The 8,921-nt window shown below is 50.7% G+C and overlaps 1 pseudogene; it reads right to left on the reverse strand.

Annotated features, from left to right (window-relative positions):
- Window positions 1–291: 291 nt before the first annotated feature.
- LOC139776350 (uncharacterized) lies at window positions 292–1,610 on the reverse strand (annotated as a pseudogene).
- Window positions 1,611–8,921: the final 7,311 nt, after the last annotated feature.

Consider the following 8,921-nt stretch of genomic DNA (forward strand, 5'->3'; position numbering starts at 1 on the left):
CGCGGGAAAAAAAAGAGAGGAAAAAAAACAAAAGACGTCTGCGGGATACTATGGCAGGTACTACGAGGCAAAGGATGGCGTTCGCGCCTGTTATAGCGCTAAAACAAACGACCGCAACGTAATTATCGGGGCTGTGGCCGCGACATGTAGCGAACGAGGCGGCGTGGAAAATATCCTTAAAACGAAAAGAAAGGAACTGATGCGACAAGCTGAAACAGAGAGACACTGGCCGACACGGAGCGGAGAATAGAGAACGGTGGAGAGAAATGGAAGGAAAGAGAGAGAGTGTGATTGATTGATTGATTGATGTATTTATTTAGCCCATTGGCTACTTTAGAAAGTACATTTTACATATTTGTAATTGTCACTTGGAAAATTTACAATTGGTTCAACATTTGTTGCATGGATTGGGGAAAACCCAAGAAAAACCCAATCAAACCAGAGTGGCGAAAAAACGATCCCTTCGGGATGTTTGATTTTCGTGAGTCCCCTTGCCTCTCACGTCGGGGTGCTTGATTTTCGTGAGTCCCCTTGCCTCTCACGTCGGGGTGCTTGATTTTCGTGAGTCCCCTTGCCTCTCACGTTGGGGTGCTTGACTTTATGGTAATCGCACTTGTGTGTGGTACTCTTCGAAGCATGGTGCTGCGCATAGAGGAACATTACAAGACACATGTACATCGTTCGACTTTTATTCTTACGCAAAGAGCACAAGTGGCACCTTCGACTTGTAGCACGTTTCGGAAAATGTCGGCCAACTAATCGAGTGGGAGAATCATTGTTGCAAGTGTAGTTTTCAGTAGTTTTCAGTCCAGCATAATTTTAGATCCGGCTGGACTGGTCGACGGACTACCTAGAGTGACAATATGTGGCGAAGTTAATTGATGATGATCAGGTGATTGACCAGCCGAGACCATTCCAGGTGAGCGCGTAGTACAAGGTGGAGACGGGCATTCGATCTTCTGCGAATGAGTCTCCAGCAGTTGGTGTTGCTATTGCTGCTGCTGCTGCAAAGCGATCAGATCGTAATACACGGGCTGATAAGGCACTAATCTGCTCGATGATTGGGGACTACCATAGAGACTGCTCGGATATGTTACTTGCAACACACCAGTATGAGCCATCCTCAGATCGCCGTAAGTATCTGGTTCAAGTTTAACGTTATTGTTATTGTTATTATTGTTCGTGCATTGCGCGACATTGCTCGAAAGAGGCGTATCGCTGCTTTTCATTCCACCCTTAGGCTTCCGCGCGTTTATACTTTAAACCGCAAGCATTGCACACTGGTTCGCTGTGTGCGTTACGACGCCATAGGGACGTCATCTTGGTTTCGCAGTCGCTGCAAGAGAGACCGACGCGTCTCCTGGCAGACAAACGACGGCTCGTTTTCTCCTCCCCGAAGGCGCGACGGGCGCCACTATACCCACAGAAGTCTTTGTAGAAATTGCCCTGGTCCGCCATTGCAGTTAAACTCGCCGCGGCGCTAATTTGCGTAGGTGCTGTCGCCGGGTTAACAGTTTGCCGTCTGGACGGTGTGCCATATTGTGTCGTTAATGCATCGGTTGGCGATCCTCCGGTCGGTTCCTCCGGTTCCAGCCGCGGTACCCATCGCGCTCACGCCACTCATCGGTCGATACAATGATGAACTGGAGAGTGGGCCGCTGGGCGAATGCGGCGCGGAGGGGCCTTGATCGTGTTGGTCCTGATGATGATGGGGGGTGCCGGCGGCATGATGCGTGTAGATCGAGTCAATGTACAGCTGATCGGACACGCGCTCGGCTTCCTGCAATCAGTGATTGGTTTGCACCGACGGTGGTTGCATAGGCGTAAGATGCGTAAAAGATTGCAATCTGCCCTGTTTAGTGGGACTATAACTCTCCTGGCCTTGGTGATGTGGCGACGAAAGACCCTGATCGTCGTGCGGACTATGACTAGAGGTCGGGGGGGGGAGAGAGAGAGAGAGAGAGAGAGAGAGAGAGAGAGAGAGAGAGAGAGAGAGAGGGAGAGAGAGAGAGAGGGAGAGAGAGAAAGAGAGAGAGAGGGAGAGAGAGAGAGAGAGCGCGCAACCTTTGTCAACGATTTCGAACGTCGTCGCAATGCGAGCTATGCGACATGCCGGTATTGTATATACCGGCGGGCCGGAGTTTGCGCGGCTGGGCTTGCTTATCGTTTATCTCGAAATCAAAGCGCCGTGCATGGATAGAGAGAATTGCACGTATGTGGGTGGTTAGTTTCCGAGTTTTTCGTTTCGGGGAAATGCCGTGGCGCGGCGGAGAGATTCGAGAGATTTATTGTTTCAAGAATGGTATCTCACGCAATATCATGTTACAAAAGTCGACCCCTCTTGTATAATGCCGTGTACTTTTCTTCGAAAAAGTTATACACATCTCGTGGAAGAGAAGCGCAGTCTCGTATAATGTATATAGGGTCGTACCTTGTGCGGGGGTTGTGTTTATTCATCGATGGAAATTCATCTCTATTAATATTTAACGATGTAACAAACTGTATCAAATTGTCGTTTCGAAGTTCAATCCCTGTTTATACAAATTCTGATTCAAAATTGCCCAAGAAATTGGAAATTACGCCGTATCATCGTGAATAGTTATGTACACCAATCCATAATTTACGAGTTTCGAATATCATCGTAAAATCGATCTCACAGAAGATCATGTAACTGACAGCGCATAGTGGAGCACGCTAATAGGTTTCAGCGTCGACACAGCGAATGTATTAAAGAAATCGATTTCCCTTAGACGCGTATCAGGAGAAGGATACGGAAGAAAATTTTCGCGTAGCGTAAAATTTCGTTGGGTGCAAAAAGGCGAAACCGACTATCACAGCCCCAGGTGCAGCGTAACAATTTGAGGCACGCTAATTTTCCGAGGCTTCTCCGCAGCGATAACAATCTCGCTCATTGAAATGTATTCCTGCGGTGGGATCTGCCTCTCTCTCTTTCTCTCTCTTTCTTTCTCGAAACACCAACCATGATAATTATTCCCGTGGCGCATTTAGAGACGCTAGGCTCGGCGCGATTTACATACACGTAAACAACTCAAACGCAACCTATATTTAGCGTATTCCGATCGGCGCCCCTACGAGCATAAAAGGTAATACGGGACAATCGACAGGGCGCGGGCGGTTCGTTAAGACAGACGCGGCGCTGGACCATTATGCACCATTCTCGCTTTATGCCGATCGCGTATTTATCCGACGTCACGTCGGACCTCCTGCTCCGTGCCTCCTCCCTCGTGTCAATCGCGATCCGTGCTCATCCGATTAAACCGAGCGCGACGCGCGCGTCCCGTCCCGGCCTTAATGAACCCGTCCCCACGACTACCTATTTCCCTTTTCCCTCCCTGATCCAAATAATGAATTATACGAGCGGACGCTTCCTCGCTCCGCGCGCCCCGCCACCGCCGCGCCGCCGTGACGAGTATCGTCAGGGATATCTCTGCTCGGTGGCACGATAGCGCGCGATACGCGCCGACCGATATTGCATCGCCAAAAAACAAAAGCATCGAGAGGCGCAATGATCCAGCGACCGAGGTGCGCTTTTCGACGATAACGAGTCTCGAGGGTATTCGAATTACTCCCCGAGACTCGTTATGAGTCGTTGTTCGAGAAATTAACGATAGGCGGATATATTACGTGACGAGCGAAGCCGTATCCCCGGCTGTATCAGTGTTAGGTAACCGCGAGTTAGCGCGGACGTGTTAGCGAGCGATGTGTTGACCGTGCGCGGAGCTACGAGGCAGAATCGGAAAGAAGAAACGATAAAGAGAGAGAAAGAGAGAAAGAGGAAAGCGACGAGAAAAGAGGACTTCAGCTATGAGCGATACGCGCGGGGAGAGTAGGAGTAGACATATCCTCCCGTTCCGAGTAAGAGCCGATAGATAGAGGCTCTTCGGCCTCATGTCCCTCTTTTATTTTCTGCCCTGCCTTTATCGGCCCACCTCCCCTCGGCGCGCTCGCGCGTGTAAGCCGACCCTCCAAATGAATTGCATAACATTACACGCGACTGCCGACGATATGCATCGTGCGCGCATCGGAGTCGCAGCGAGCGAGCGCAGCGACTCCGGACTCGTTGAAGAGTCATCTTATCACGGCTACGGCCGCGTTCCCTGCGAACGCGCGTCAGATCTCGCGGCACGGCTCGGCACTCGGCACTGCGTAGCTAGGCGGACAAACGAGATTAGAGCGCGGAGCGTTCCTCTCGTAACCTGTTTTCCACACATGCGCTTCTTATTAACGTGATATTAAGGTGCGCTCGGCGTTGCTCTCGCGGAGAGATGAAATTCAGGCGATGCGCAACATACGTGAATGAATGGGTTTACCCAGTCGCGCACCGCGCGGCGCCGCGAACGAATTTGTTCGCGTCGCGATACATCAGGGGATCCGCGAGTTTTAACATCCTGTCGCGGCGAACCCCACCCGGTCGATTCTACGTCAAATATCGAAATTTATGTTTAACAATCGACACCTCACCGCGCTACGCAACGGAAGCGAGATACGCCCGTGGCGACGGCTATCATTTTACACCTGTCTCTAGGGAAAAAGCCGCTTCCGCTTACCGCGAGCGATGCAAGATTAAAAAAAAAAGAAAAAACAGAAACGTCAGCGTACTATAACGGACGGGACGTAGGATTCCGCACACGTATCTCCCGACTTGATTAGAGACACTCTCGCCCACTCTTTGCCCACGTAAGTTTTATCTCGCCTCTCAACCGAGAACAATGAGCTCATAGAGCTTCCGCTTCGATGATTTGAAAAAGATATTGGGGGAGAGTGGGTAGAAGAACCTGAGCGCGCCGTTACCGTTAGTCTTCCACGGAGGAGTCCTCTGACTTCAAAGTGACGTAGCACGTATCCGTATTTATAATCATTAATCTCGAGAATACTATTACTGCACCTCTTCCGTAGCGAATCACCGGGATTCGTCCCGTAAAAACGGACGAACGGTCAAAGAGCTAATCTCGAAATTAAATTAATTATAAATCAATTTCATAAATCCAACAAGTGACATTCTTCCTCCCGCGAGGGAACGGCTGACAAACTGCGTATAAACAAAACTGCGCTCGCACGAGTGCCGAGCGGTACACAGACTTGAATTAGTTATGTAACGCGGAGAAGAGAAAAAGGCGGCCGGGGGTCGGTGATTTACGCATTCCGCTTCTGCCAGGCGCAACAATGGCAGGGTGACGTGTCCGAATACACACTTCCTCTTTCTCCCTCTCTCTCCTTTCTTCGCGGCCGCGCTCCGTCCCTGTCTTTCACGCTCTGTGCGGTCCCTTCCTATGCCTGATGAAGGCTTCTCGCTCGCTTCTCCTCGCGTTCCATCTCGCGCTCCGTCACTCCCACTCCGGGCACTTCCTCTTCTTCTGGCCGGTTTCTCGCGGTTGCGGTGCGGCCTTGCAATGCTGCAGGCACGGCCGTAGAACCATGTCCTCCCCTCCCCCTCCCCCCCTCTTGCCTCGTCGACACCATACACCGGTGCCACGCTGCCGCTGCTGCACCGTTGCAGCTGCAAAAGCAACGGAGGCGGCCACGGCCGCGGCCGCGGCCGCGGCGGCAGCAACAACCGACGCACACCATCGCAGCGGCATGGGCAGCGAGAGGTAACTACGAGGTAGTTGCGCAGCGGCGCTGGTTCACCTCGTAGTACGAGGACGAGACATTGGCCTACCACGCTCGACCTTGCCAGTTCGTTACTCTTTCCCCGCTTCTCTTATGCATTATACACGGCTATCCGCCTCGGCCCTGTGTCGTTGCCTCTCCCGTCCCTTCCTTCCGTCTCTCCCTCGGCGTTTCTATCGTTTCTGCTTCCCTCGTTGTATCTCCTCCTTCTCCTCCTCCTCCCTTTTCTACGTGTCTCGGTACTTCCCTTTCAATCTGCCTTCCTTTTCGTCTATTTTCCCTAGTCCATCTCGTTCCTGCCGGCTTACCCGACGCGCGATGTTTCTCTTTCATTCTCCCCGTCTTTCTTCTCCCCCTCTATCTCTCTCTCTATATGTATATCTACGCGAGGATGCGATGGTACGGCGACGAGTGGGTAAGGCGCATCGTCATCATGCGATCTCATTTATCGCGGCTGGGCCCCCCTCGAATCCAAGCAGCCAGCGGCGGGACCAGAGATGACAGGGGAGAAGAAAGCGATTGCAAACGGGAGCAGGGAGCAGGTGGTAATGATAGCATAGCGACGACGGCGAGATGGCAATGGCGAAGATTATCACCGCTGGTGACAATTGTGGGCCGTCATTGCACCTACACGACACACACCGGCGATTGCGAATTATAATTAATTAACAATAATATATCGATCGTACGCGATGACGTGCATACATACGCATATAACGCAAGATATGCATGACACGCATGATGCGCCGTCGCGTCGTCGGGGTTCGTTAACGCGGCGCTTCGTGCCATTACGCGGCCTCCGAGACTATAAATTTTACAAATTGCCCCGATCGAATCGTAAAGCGATGCCGTGGCGGCGAGAGCCGCGTCTTATAAGCGAGAATCTCGCGATGGACCGCGCCGCTACCATTTCATCGATGCGCTTTTCTCTCCGCGCGATCGATTAGAAGGGACGCGCCCCGAGCATACGCTGCAGTGGGCCAGAATTGATTCTAGCCGGCCAAAAATCGAAAAAATTAATCGTATTTTTTGTTGTATACGATTAAATTAGCTTTTAAAATGGTAGAAATATTCGGTTTAAACATTATTTCTAAAAATTTGCTGAAAATAATTAAAAGAACTAGGATCAAACTTGCACTATGCTGTAATATGGCAAATAGTTTTTATGAACTGTAACAAATAAATAAATAAACAAATAAATAAATATATTCGGCATTTTAGCTGGTAAAAGTTCAATTAATCTTAAATATTTTTTACTAAATATTTCCACGATTTTAGACGCTAATTTAATCATATAAAACAAAAAATACAATAACTTATTTTTGGCTGGTTAAAATCAATTTTGGCCCACTGCGCCGATGGTGCGGCTCCTCGTTAATTGATCGCAATCGCTCGGCTAGAAAAAAAAGGGAGACATCGCAGAACAAACGGCGATTATGATCGTCACGCCTAAAGAGAGAAAGAAAGGGAATATCTTATTAGCGTGAACGTTTTACATCATTGTCGTTTTCACTCGTGACGGCACGGCGTCACCTTTCCCAGGGTGCAGTGGCACAATGTTTGTCCAACTGAAATTGCTTTCGCCGCGATGTATTTTCTTATAAAACAGTCCGTGCCTGGTGTCACGATAAGATTTCAATATAGAACGGCGCATTGAGCGACGCTTTGAAATAAAAACCGTCGGTGACTCGGCGCGGAGTGCTTTTTACCGAGCGATAATAGGAACGGGCGATTCTCCAAAATGTTGCGAAGCGGCATCTATATCTCGTAATCTGCATCGGTCGGCGTCGTCGTCGGCGAGCCTTATGCGCGATACCTTAAATTACGTCGGTTTCAGGCTCGCCTCGAAAAAATCAATGTAACCACATTATACCGCGCCAGCGATTTTCCGCTTCGAATGCTGCAGGAATTCGCGGCGTCGCTATTCGCGCATCGGATGAATAGACGGTCCAATCCAATAAGTAACTGCACGCGATAGCGAGGCGGCGCTCGCGCTCACGCGCGCTCGTATAAAGTTTCATTATGAGATTAATTCCACGTTATGTAATTATAATCTCGATAACTTTTAACGTCGTGGCCGCGCTCTTGCGAGAAGCCGCTAAATCAAATATCGCGTACACCGCGGCGCCGCGTCGAAGCGTTAATTGAAATCATTAGCCGCCGCCGCCGTTGCCGCGCGTTTCTCGCGGTGCCGCTTTTATCCGAATTATCCGCGCCTCGCGTTAAACGAACGCGACCAAAACGACGAAATTCCAGCCACGCTCAGCGCGGTCCGATCCGCAGAAAATCGTCTCTCCTCCGTGCAGCGTATCCTTTCCAAGCGACGGCGGGCTCGGAGAGCGGAGATAATCGAGACGAATGTTTCGTTTAAAGCCCGCCGCGATCAAATTCCTGCGGAAAGAAAGGAAGACGGTGAGAAGCGGAGGGAGAGAACCCGGGAGAACGGTCTCTTTGCGGTGAACGATCGAAATCTCTCTTTCCGCGGACTTAACGGTGACAGGTACCTAGTCCGTGTCAAATCGTAAGTCGATATCCCGCCGGCCCCGTCCCCGTGCCTTCCATCACGGCCCGTCCGCCGCAGAGATATCCCCTGGACGCGGAGGATGGATGTCGAGGCGCCCCGGTTCGTTCCCTACTACCCGGCGCGGGTGCATTGAACCCGCTCTTTCTCTTTCTCTTTCTCTCTCCTCCCTCTCTCTCTCTCTCTCTCTCATGCCGCGAAGGCGCGCAACGACGAACGCATCCTATGCTTATAAACCGTAACGACACGTGAAACTAACGGACTTGGCTCACGGCGCGCGTCTACACCCGCGGGAGCCGTGTGTTCTCGTACGATTCCCGTCGAGGCTCGTTTGGGATTACGCATACGCGCGAAATTATGGGAATACGTATAGAGGGAGAGAGTGAGAGAGAGCGAAAAGAGAGGAGAACGATGGAGAACGGAATATTCAAGAGTCGAGCCCTCATCGCGCTCTCGCGCCGCACGATATAAAAATCCAATGATGAATCCCCGCGTGCAAAACGCTGCGCCGCGCGCGGTGCGGCGCGGCGAGTGCGTCATTCAAAAGAGATAATTACTAGCTCCTAGTACTCAACAGTGCGATAGAGTGCAATATCTTGGACGGCCCCTTCAACAAGAAAGTAAGGTGTTCCGCACTCGTATATTACGTGCTGTAATTTCGAGTCATAATTATACCAGACAGGAACTCTAATTAAAACTTTTCATCACAGCCCTAAATGAGTATAACACTTTGTAATTTAAAACGATACCGCATAGTGGTAATAGTTGA

Source organism: Temnothorax nylanderi, unplaced genomic scaffold (genome assembly GCF_030848795.1).
Source record: "Temnothorax nylanderi isolate EJ_2023f unplaced genomic scaffold, tnyl_v1.0 TNYL_tig0117_pilon, whole genome shotgun sequence".
Lineage (NCBI taxonomy): Eukaryota > Metazoa > Arthropoda > Insecta > Hymenoptera > Formicidae > Temnothorax > Temnothorax nylanderi.